We start from the raw sequence: 8393 nt of genomic DNA, 5'->3' as shown, positions 1-8393 counted from the left end.
CCTCGTCTGCTCCTCCCTTTGTCTGTCCAGCTGATCTTTGATGTCATCGACGACGACCCGTAACTGCTGAACCTCTCTCTCTGCAGTATCAGCTCGGCGTACGGCGCTGTCGTCAATGACGATGGATCGGCTGGAGGCAGCTCTAGCGGGTGCCATGAGCTTGACACCATGGCCAAACCCACGCACATATCCAGAACGGGTGCCAAGCACCTGACTCAGGATCTCTGGCTCACTCTGCTGAGTACCATCGGGAGTGGGCTGACTGTGTAAGGTGTTCATCTCCTCCTGTAATGAAAACATATGAATTTTCATAATAAATGACATTATTATAATTTAATGCAAATAAATTTTACAATGTAAGGATCTTTATCCAAATCTTGCTGGCTCTAGGATGTACCCAAGATCCTGTCGACTGCCGACAGTGAGTCCCTTTCTAGAAGTCTACTGGTCCGGGCTCCTGGCCAGTGACGGAATCTCGCTGCGCAATCGAAAAGACAATAGAATTAATATAAATGCATGGAAAGAATATATAAACGTAACAATTACCAGTACTTTCTTACCATGTCGTGACGAAGTCGTACAAATGACTTTGAACCAGCTACGTGGTTCACTTCTAACTTTCCTCTATTGTCAGAATTTATTTTACTCCTCTTCTGAACACGTTATTCATAATACATTGTTATTAATTGTGAATTTAATTATTACGTTAAGATATCATAAATATGTAAATATTACCTGAAAAGAATCAGACGAAAACCTATTACAGAGTATCCGCCAGTCCTCATCGGTCACGTGCAGCAGTGCGAACTGTACGGCCTCCTCGTGGCTCATGCACCGCTTGTGTTGCTGGTGTAACTTACTACGGTAATCCTTGAACCGCTCCTTCATCATGTCGTCGACGGCATGGGAGATATGTGAAACACTCAAATCTAAGTCAAATTTATTCTGTAGTTTTATAAATAATAGATTAAGATAATAAACTTATTAAGAAAATAACTTAACTGTAAATAAACTTTTATAAAATAAATTTTAATTTAATAAAATTTACCTGAAGGCGCTGACGGATGAGCTGCCGCACATCATCTGTACGTCCCCCCAATGGGGAGTGGTGGGGGGATCAGAGATCGGCATAAGACACCGACCTCCGACGTAAACAACATGGCATTGTTCCCAACAGGTCTAATGCAATCCTGTAGGAACTCTACCGTCACCCTATCCTCATGCGTAAGTCGCTCTAAAAGCAACCCACGCGTGGGTCCACGTCCTCGTCGGCTGGTCGACAACGCTGTTGCGAAAGAAATATGTAAGTTTAAACATAAACAGAAATCATTAAAAGAAATATACGCCTAGACTTACATGGAGTGCCCGGTGTATGCGCGACTGAGGGATCAGACGCCTGCGATGCAACATGTGACGGCGATGCTGGCTCCGTCACTTCACGAGTAGAAGGGGTAGATACAGTGCGCGAACGACGTAATCTCCCACCTGGTGCCATCACTAAATATGTGCGAGCTACGAACTTATAAATTTAAACAATGTCAATACAAGTGGAATATATTAAAATATTGTACAAGTAGTGTTGACGATACAATGCATGTGTTTATGCTTAGAGAGATGATTAAAATATGATTAGACCATTACACTATAATGCAAGCAGAATATAATAAAACTGTAAACTTTAATTTATAATCATTGAAAATTTCATTATACATTGTCATTCTATATTAAATACACATATTTCGAAGTACTCCCTACATAAGCTATCGTATACTTCAGAAGCATATGTCATTTCGTGCGAAGCGCTCGACATATTCACAGCCAACATGCCAGTCACAATAGGAGATATCTGGTCTCTTGGGACTCCATTCAGATGTGCAAGTGACAGAGTCGCATCTTTCATATCTCGTTTCCCGCGGTTATGTCATTTCGTTCGAAAGTGAGCATTTCTCTGCACACACTCCCATATAAAATTTATTTCGTCGCTAAAAGTGACTTTTAGCGACGAAAATGTGTTTCGTCGCTAAAAGTTTCGTCGCCAAAAACCCTCTTTCTTGTAGTGAGAGATCAAGGAGATCTACGGTCGATTCATGAACTCAACCGGACTTTGAGTCCCATCTCCATCCAGTTGGAAGATATAACCTGAAAATCAATTCTGAACTTCATTTAATCTAGTTTTCAAGAGATCCGACAGGTGTAAATTAGAATGGATTCCATCACAAAACCATGCCTATGAGACAAAGTAAACAACAGAATTAAACCAATTCACGGTCAATCTGAGTGATGTATGAACGGTAGGAAGGGTGCCGTCATCTAACCATGCCCAGGGGACGATAGTAAACAACAAAGCTTCCTGACTTCATAATCACAAAGAGGAAAAAGGAAATACTCAAGCCATCGCAGATCTATTGTAATTTCAGTCACAACAAACCATTAACAACTAAAGGCATTTTTTAATAATCAAACCAGAATCAAATTAGTTCATAACATGAATCAAACCAGTAGAATACTACCCATCACGCCACACGCTTCACCTCTTAGCCCTAGGTAAGAGGTTTAGCCTAGCATGGTCATGCTAAAACCAAAGAAAAACATAAAAGGAAAGAAATAAACAAAAAGAGAATGAAGAAAAGAACTCCTGAAAACCGACTTCAAAATTCGCTTCCACGGCTGCACTCCACGTCCCAGATCCCCTCTCTCTCATTTCTTCTTCTATTTTATAGCTAGCAAGGGAGATGTCGGTGTTGCTGAAGTTGGTTTCGTAGCCTTTACGCATCACTGTGCGCATGCGGAAAAATAATGTAAATCAACTTGCATTTGGCTTGAATTTCTAGACAGTGGACGTCCCATCTTTGGTTCTGACTGCATGGTCATGGTCTTGGCCACCCGTTGCAACGTGTGGACAGTCTGGATCAGAGATCCGACCGTGATCTCGTTCACAAAATGATCGTCAAAACCGGATAGTGTCCGGACGTGCGTAGTGCGTAAGAAGTGCGGAATTTTGGATTTTCGGCGTCAGTGGGGCCCATGATTGATGTTATAGGAGAGATCTGATCTGTCCATTGAATTTCTCTCTGAATTTCAGTCGGGAAGGTGTATTTTTGACCTTCTTTTGATGTGGCCCACAGGATCTTTTATTCCGCCATCCATCCTGCGTTTAACGGCTAGGATCTTTCAATCACTTGAATGGTGTCAAAAGGAGAGCTAGGCGAGGGTTACACGCCCCCTCTGGACACAATGGACGGTCCAGATCCATCAAATGACTGATGTGTGGGGCCCACTAACTTCCGCAACACGGATAGAGTCCGTCCGTTACACAGACGCTGGAAAAGGAAACTGTTGTTTTCGTTTTTGTGAAGAAGACTCGGTCAAACCGAGTTTGACCGGCTTGAGCGGTCCAGTGCACATCCGGTATACATGTGCTCGTGTACACACTACCCAAGGTGGGGTACACAGTGATGTAGTATGAGATATCTGCACCGTCCATCTCCTTACTCATTTGATTTAAGGGGTTGGGACCAAAATTGAAGCATATCCAGATATCAGGTGGGCCCCAGATCAGATATTTATGGGCTGATCTGTCCATTGGGCCACTTCCACAAGGATCCAATGACTGAAATTCGACGTGTACGGTTAATTCATGGTCCTCAGGCCATGTATGAAGTTTCGAGCCGAGCAGATGGTGGGAACCCTATGATCTTGCATTCTGGACCAATTTTGGGCCACTTGAGCTTCAGTTTCTCGATTTTCTCGGATCTCTGGCATGTCAATCCGTCAATCTCACTCCCCTGGGGTTCATCCCTTGCCTTGGTGATTCTGGAGTGTCAAATCCATGTATTTAGCACCCTTTTTCAGTCCAAGCTCGTAAATACACCTTGCATCACAAACACGATTAAATTGAGCCGTTAAACAGTATCATGTTCGTAAATCCATGTAATAAATGGGGTCTACTATGCAATATTCGACCCTCAACATTCATTTGCATTTCCTAGGAGAATTCCATTGTACAGGACAATTCCCCAAATTGCTCCCATTATTGCACGAGTTGAGGGCTTACTGTTGTGCACCTTTGGATGTGCGCCCAGAGTTGAGAGCTTCCTACATGAATCATAATGGTGTGTCCTGAGCTCCATCTCAGTTATACACTCATAACACTAAAGAGACTTTCCTGTTGAAGCTCTGTAAGATGCATCAGTCTCTATCCCTGTTGTGTGCCTTCCAACCTGGAGATGGGTTGTGTGTCCCCAATTTGGAGATGGGTTGTGCGTCCTCCATCTCTGAAGAAGTGTTGTGCGCCACTCCCTGAAGGAAGATCCCTGTTGTGCGCTACCCACTCTGAAGAAGGATGTGCGCGACCTTGTATAAAGGAAGGATGTGTGTTGTCTGAATGAAGAGAGGGTTATGTGTCATTTCTTGTCTTAAGGAAAGGAGAGAGGATTGTGCGTTAGTTCTTGTCTTAAAGAAAGAAGAGAGAGTTGTGTGCTGGTCTCTTGTCCTAAGAAAAGATGGGTTGTGTGCCACTTTGAGTGGCTTTCTGTCTTAAGGAGAAGCTTTGTGCATCCCTAGAAGATCTCCAAGGTTGTGCGCAAATAGCCCTCTCACATGTGTGAGAGGTCTATAAATACCACACCCATCTCCTCATTTGGAGAAGGAGAAGAAGTTGGAAGAGATGCTCGTCCGCCCCTCAGTAGTGTTGTGCGCTAGGTAGTTAGTGGGGCACACAACACATGTGGCACACAATGCCCACTTTGAGCGCTAGGTAGTCAGTGGGGTGCACAACGCCCACTTTGACACAGGGGAGGGCGTGAGGTCGAGCACCGTCTTCCTCAAAAGGATAATTATTCCGAATCCACGGAACTTCTCTGGACTCCTCACAGAGACTTCTCAAATCTATGAGGAAAGAAAGCAGAAAATAGAAATAATTTCTAATAAATTTGAAATTGATTAATGAATGAACAAAAATGAGTTCAAAACCCTTTAAATAGGGGTACCAAGCAATGGGAAAGAAATCAGAATCAAACTACAACTAAAACTCCTAGAATCCACGACTTACTATAAATAGTAAACTTACTACTTATAGACGGTCGTGATGTCTACTAGTGCGCAAGGTTTTCGGCCAAAAATAGTAAGTGTCCTATTTGGCTAAACCAAACCGTTCTCCTAATTATTCTAAGCTCTTTTCACGTTGGACACAACTCCTAAAGCCCGACGGATGAAGAGTTATAATCAAACTAAAACTTACTATTTATAATAAAAATGAAATTAAAATAGGGAAACGACCGTCGATCTAGGGGTTTTTCGTAATTCTGGGCTTCGCAACTTGGTGTAGCAGGGTTGGTTGGCTAAATTAGCTCGTTCTACCCTAAAATCATATATTGTACATCAAATAACTCATTCCAGATTGCGAGATACGCCCGATCTAAGGTTCGACGGTCCGGATCACTTCTGTCATCGACTGAGCCTTTTCTGATCCATCTTGGCCATGAAACTGTCTGCGACCTGCTCTACATCAGTCCCCTCCACTTCAAAAGAACTCATCCTCGAGTTCTCATCCTACACTGGTTCATGATACTCGGTCAGGTCCGCGACGTTGAAAGTCCGTGAGACCGCCATGTCATCTGGAAGATCAACGACATAAGCATTGTTATTGATCTTTCGGATGATTGGTACTGGTCAAATCTTTTTATTCTTCAGTCGAAAATCGTTCTTTGCGCAGATGGATCATTACTTGGTCGCCTACCTCGAACACTTTTTGTCGTTGATGCTTGTCCGCTTGCTCATTGTACTTTTCGTTCGAGGCATGTAGCTTGGTTTGTACCTCCGCGTGAATGCCCATGATCTTGTCAGCCATATGTTCTGTTGTGATGCTCATGCAAGGGAGCTTGGACAGAGGGACCAAGTCTAGTGTGTGGCGAGGTACTCGTCCATAAATAACCTAGAACGGGAATTTCCCTGTCGAGCAGTTCACCATGTTGTTGAATGCAAACTCCGCTTGAGACAAGGCCAAATCCCATTGCTTCGGTTTTTCTCATGAAATACATCGAAGGAGGTTTCCTAACGTGCGATTCACAACCTCAGTTTGACCGTCAGTCTGTGGGTGGTAGGCGCTGCTGAACTTAAGTCGTGTATCGAATCGAGTCCACACAGTTCGCCAAAAGTGGCTTATGAACTTCGTGTCACGGTCAGAAGTAATAGTCTTGGGAAACCCGTGTAGTCGCACAATTTCTGTAAAGAATAGATTCGCCACGTGTGTTGCATCGAGAGTCTTCTTGCATGGAATAAAGTGCGCCATCTTAGAGAAACGATCTACTATTATGAACACCAAATCCATGTCGCATTGTGTTCGTGGGAGACCAAGCACGAAGTTCATAGATAAATCTTTCCAAGGGTCATCAGGCACGGGTAACGGGGTATAGAGGCCCATATTATGAGATTGCCCCTTAGAGGTCTGACAAACATAACAACGTTGGACTGCCTTTCCCACATCACGTACCAATTACGGCCAGTAATACTGTTCTTCCACAAGAGCTCGCGTCTTATCTCGCCCAAGGTGTCCACTGAGGCCACCTCCATGTAGCTCTTGGATTATCTATTCCCTTAGCAAACTGTTGGGGATGCACCATCGATTTTCCTTGATAAAGAATCCATCTTGTATATGTAAGTCGTCGGAGTGACTTTCTTGGCATCTAACCCATGCGTTCTTGAAGTCGTCGTCGTTGGCATATATGTCTTTAAGGCGCTCGAACCCAACAACTTCATTGCTCATACACTACCAAAAAAATCGAGCAAAGGCTATGGAAGTTGAAAGCATTTAGTTACGAATTAAATCTGTAGCAAATTTAGCTACGGATTAAATCTGTAGCTAAATCCTAGCTGATTTGTAGCTAAAACGTAACTCCTCCCCTAAACTGTATTAAACATAGATGGTGCTTATGGGGCTCCATGGGGTCATCTAAGCCGCCCATTAATTATGATATATAATTTTAGTAGATGAGATCAAAAATTATATAAATTAAATGTTTAAGTGGACCACACCATAAGAAATAATAAAAATTAAATATCTATTGTTAATATGCTTTGTGTTTTCCTTACAGATTCGTTCTGACTCATTTTTTTGTATCAGCGTTTAAAATAATAATGTAAAATTAATGGATAGAGTGGATATATAAAATACATATCCAGTGGGCCCCACGGTCCTAAAAATCAACTCCCAGAGGGCCGTCCGTCACGCGCCCTTTGGGAAACTCCCTTAGTGGAGTTGCGTACTGAGATGTACGCTCTTATCGTACGGAGTATACTCAATTGGGCCCACCGTTAATGCAATTGTCGTATCCGCTCCGTCCATCCATTTTTTCAGATCATTTTAGTGGTTGATACCAAAATTGAGGTATATCTAAAACTCAAGTGGATACATACCATAGGAAACCGTGGGAATAATGATTTCCACCGTTGAAACATTTCTATGGCCCGCAGTGATGTTCATTTGTCATCCAACCTGTTCATAATATCACAAAGACATGGAAGAAGTGAAATTACAAATATCATATTGATCTAAAACTTCTATGGCCCCCACGAAATTTTCAATGGTGTATGTTGAATTCACACTGTTTCTGGTGGTGTGGTCCATTTGAGATTTGGATATGCTTCATTTTTAGGCTAAAGACCTAAAATTATCTTCTAAAATGTATGGACGGAGTGGATAAAATTTACGAATGATTGTGGGACCCACAAAGTTTAGTCAGTATGCTTAAGCGTACTGCGTTACTCAGTACACAATCCGCTTCCAAAAGGCCCTCAGAACCTTTCCGTCCACCATTTTCTCCCCCTCGCAGGCAGACGAAAACCCATCTCTCCATCTCTCTCTCCATCTCTCTCTCGCACTCAGCCTCTCTCTTTCCCTTGCCCTCTCTCAATCTCCCGCTCTCCCTCACCCTCTCTCCCTGTCTATTGGCCGCATTCCCCTATCTCTGTTGTCAAAACCCCCTTTCACCGCAAGAAGGAGAAGAAGAAGGAGAAGGAGAAGAAAAAGAAGGACGGTAAGTTTCTCTCTGATCTCTCTCTCTCTCTCTCTCTGTTTCTGAAATCTGTGGTGATTTTTTTTTATACACGCACACACACCCCCACACACTCACGCCACACGCACACACACCCTACACACGCACGCCGTAGGATTTCACCACTGTGGTGATTGAATGCCCACCATTAAAGCTGAATACAGACCACTGCTGCAATGGGAGGGCTTGTATTGAGGGGATTTTTGGGTATGGCATGTCTGATGGGTTGATGGTTACTGCTGAGGACTAATGCGAACCGTATTGGCCTGTCTAGTATGGTTCATATTGGCCAATGCGAAACCGTATAAACCTAATACAATGCCAGAAATGCATTGCAAATAG

General features: G+C 43.2%; 1 long non-coding RNA gene across 1 annotated transcript; it reads right to left on the bottom strand.

The window, feature by feature from the left end:
* Positions 1 to 370: 370 nt before the first annotated feature.
* Positions 371 to 802, bottom strand: LOC131256495 (uncharacterized). The gene is made up of 3 exons (XR_009176847.1): positions 736 to 802; positions 561 to 653; positions 371 to 478 (listed from the first exon to the last, which is right to left on the bottom strand). It is a non-coding gene; the product is annotated as an uncharacterized LOC131256495 (long non-coding RNA).
* Positions 803 to 8393: the final 7591 nt, after the last annotated feature.

The sequence above is a fragment of the Magnolia sinica genome, chromosome 9, assembly GCF_029962835.1.
Source record: "Magnolia sinica isolate HGM2019 chromosome 9, MsV1, whole genome shotgun sequence".
NCBI lineage: Eukaryota > Viridiplantae > Streptophyta > Magnoliopsida > Magnoliales > Magnoliaceae > Magnolia > Magnolia sinica.
The sequence above is the reverse complement of the archived record's forward strand: the minus strand, read 5'-3'. Positions and strand labels throughout refer to the sequence as shown.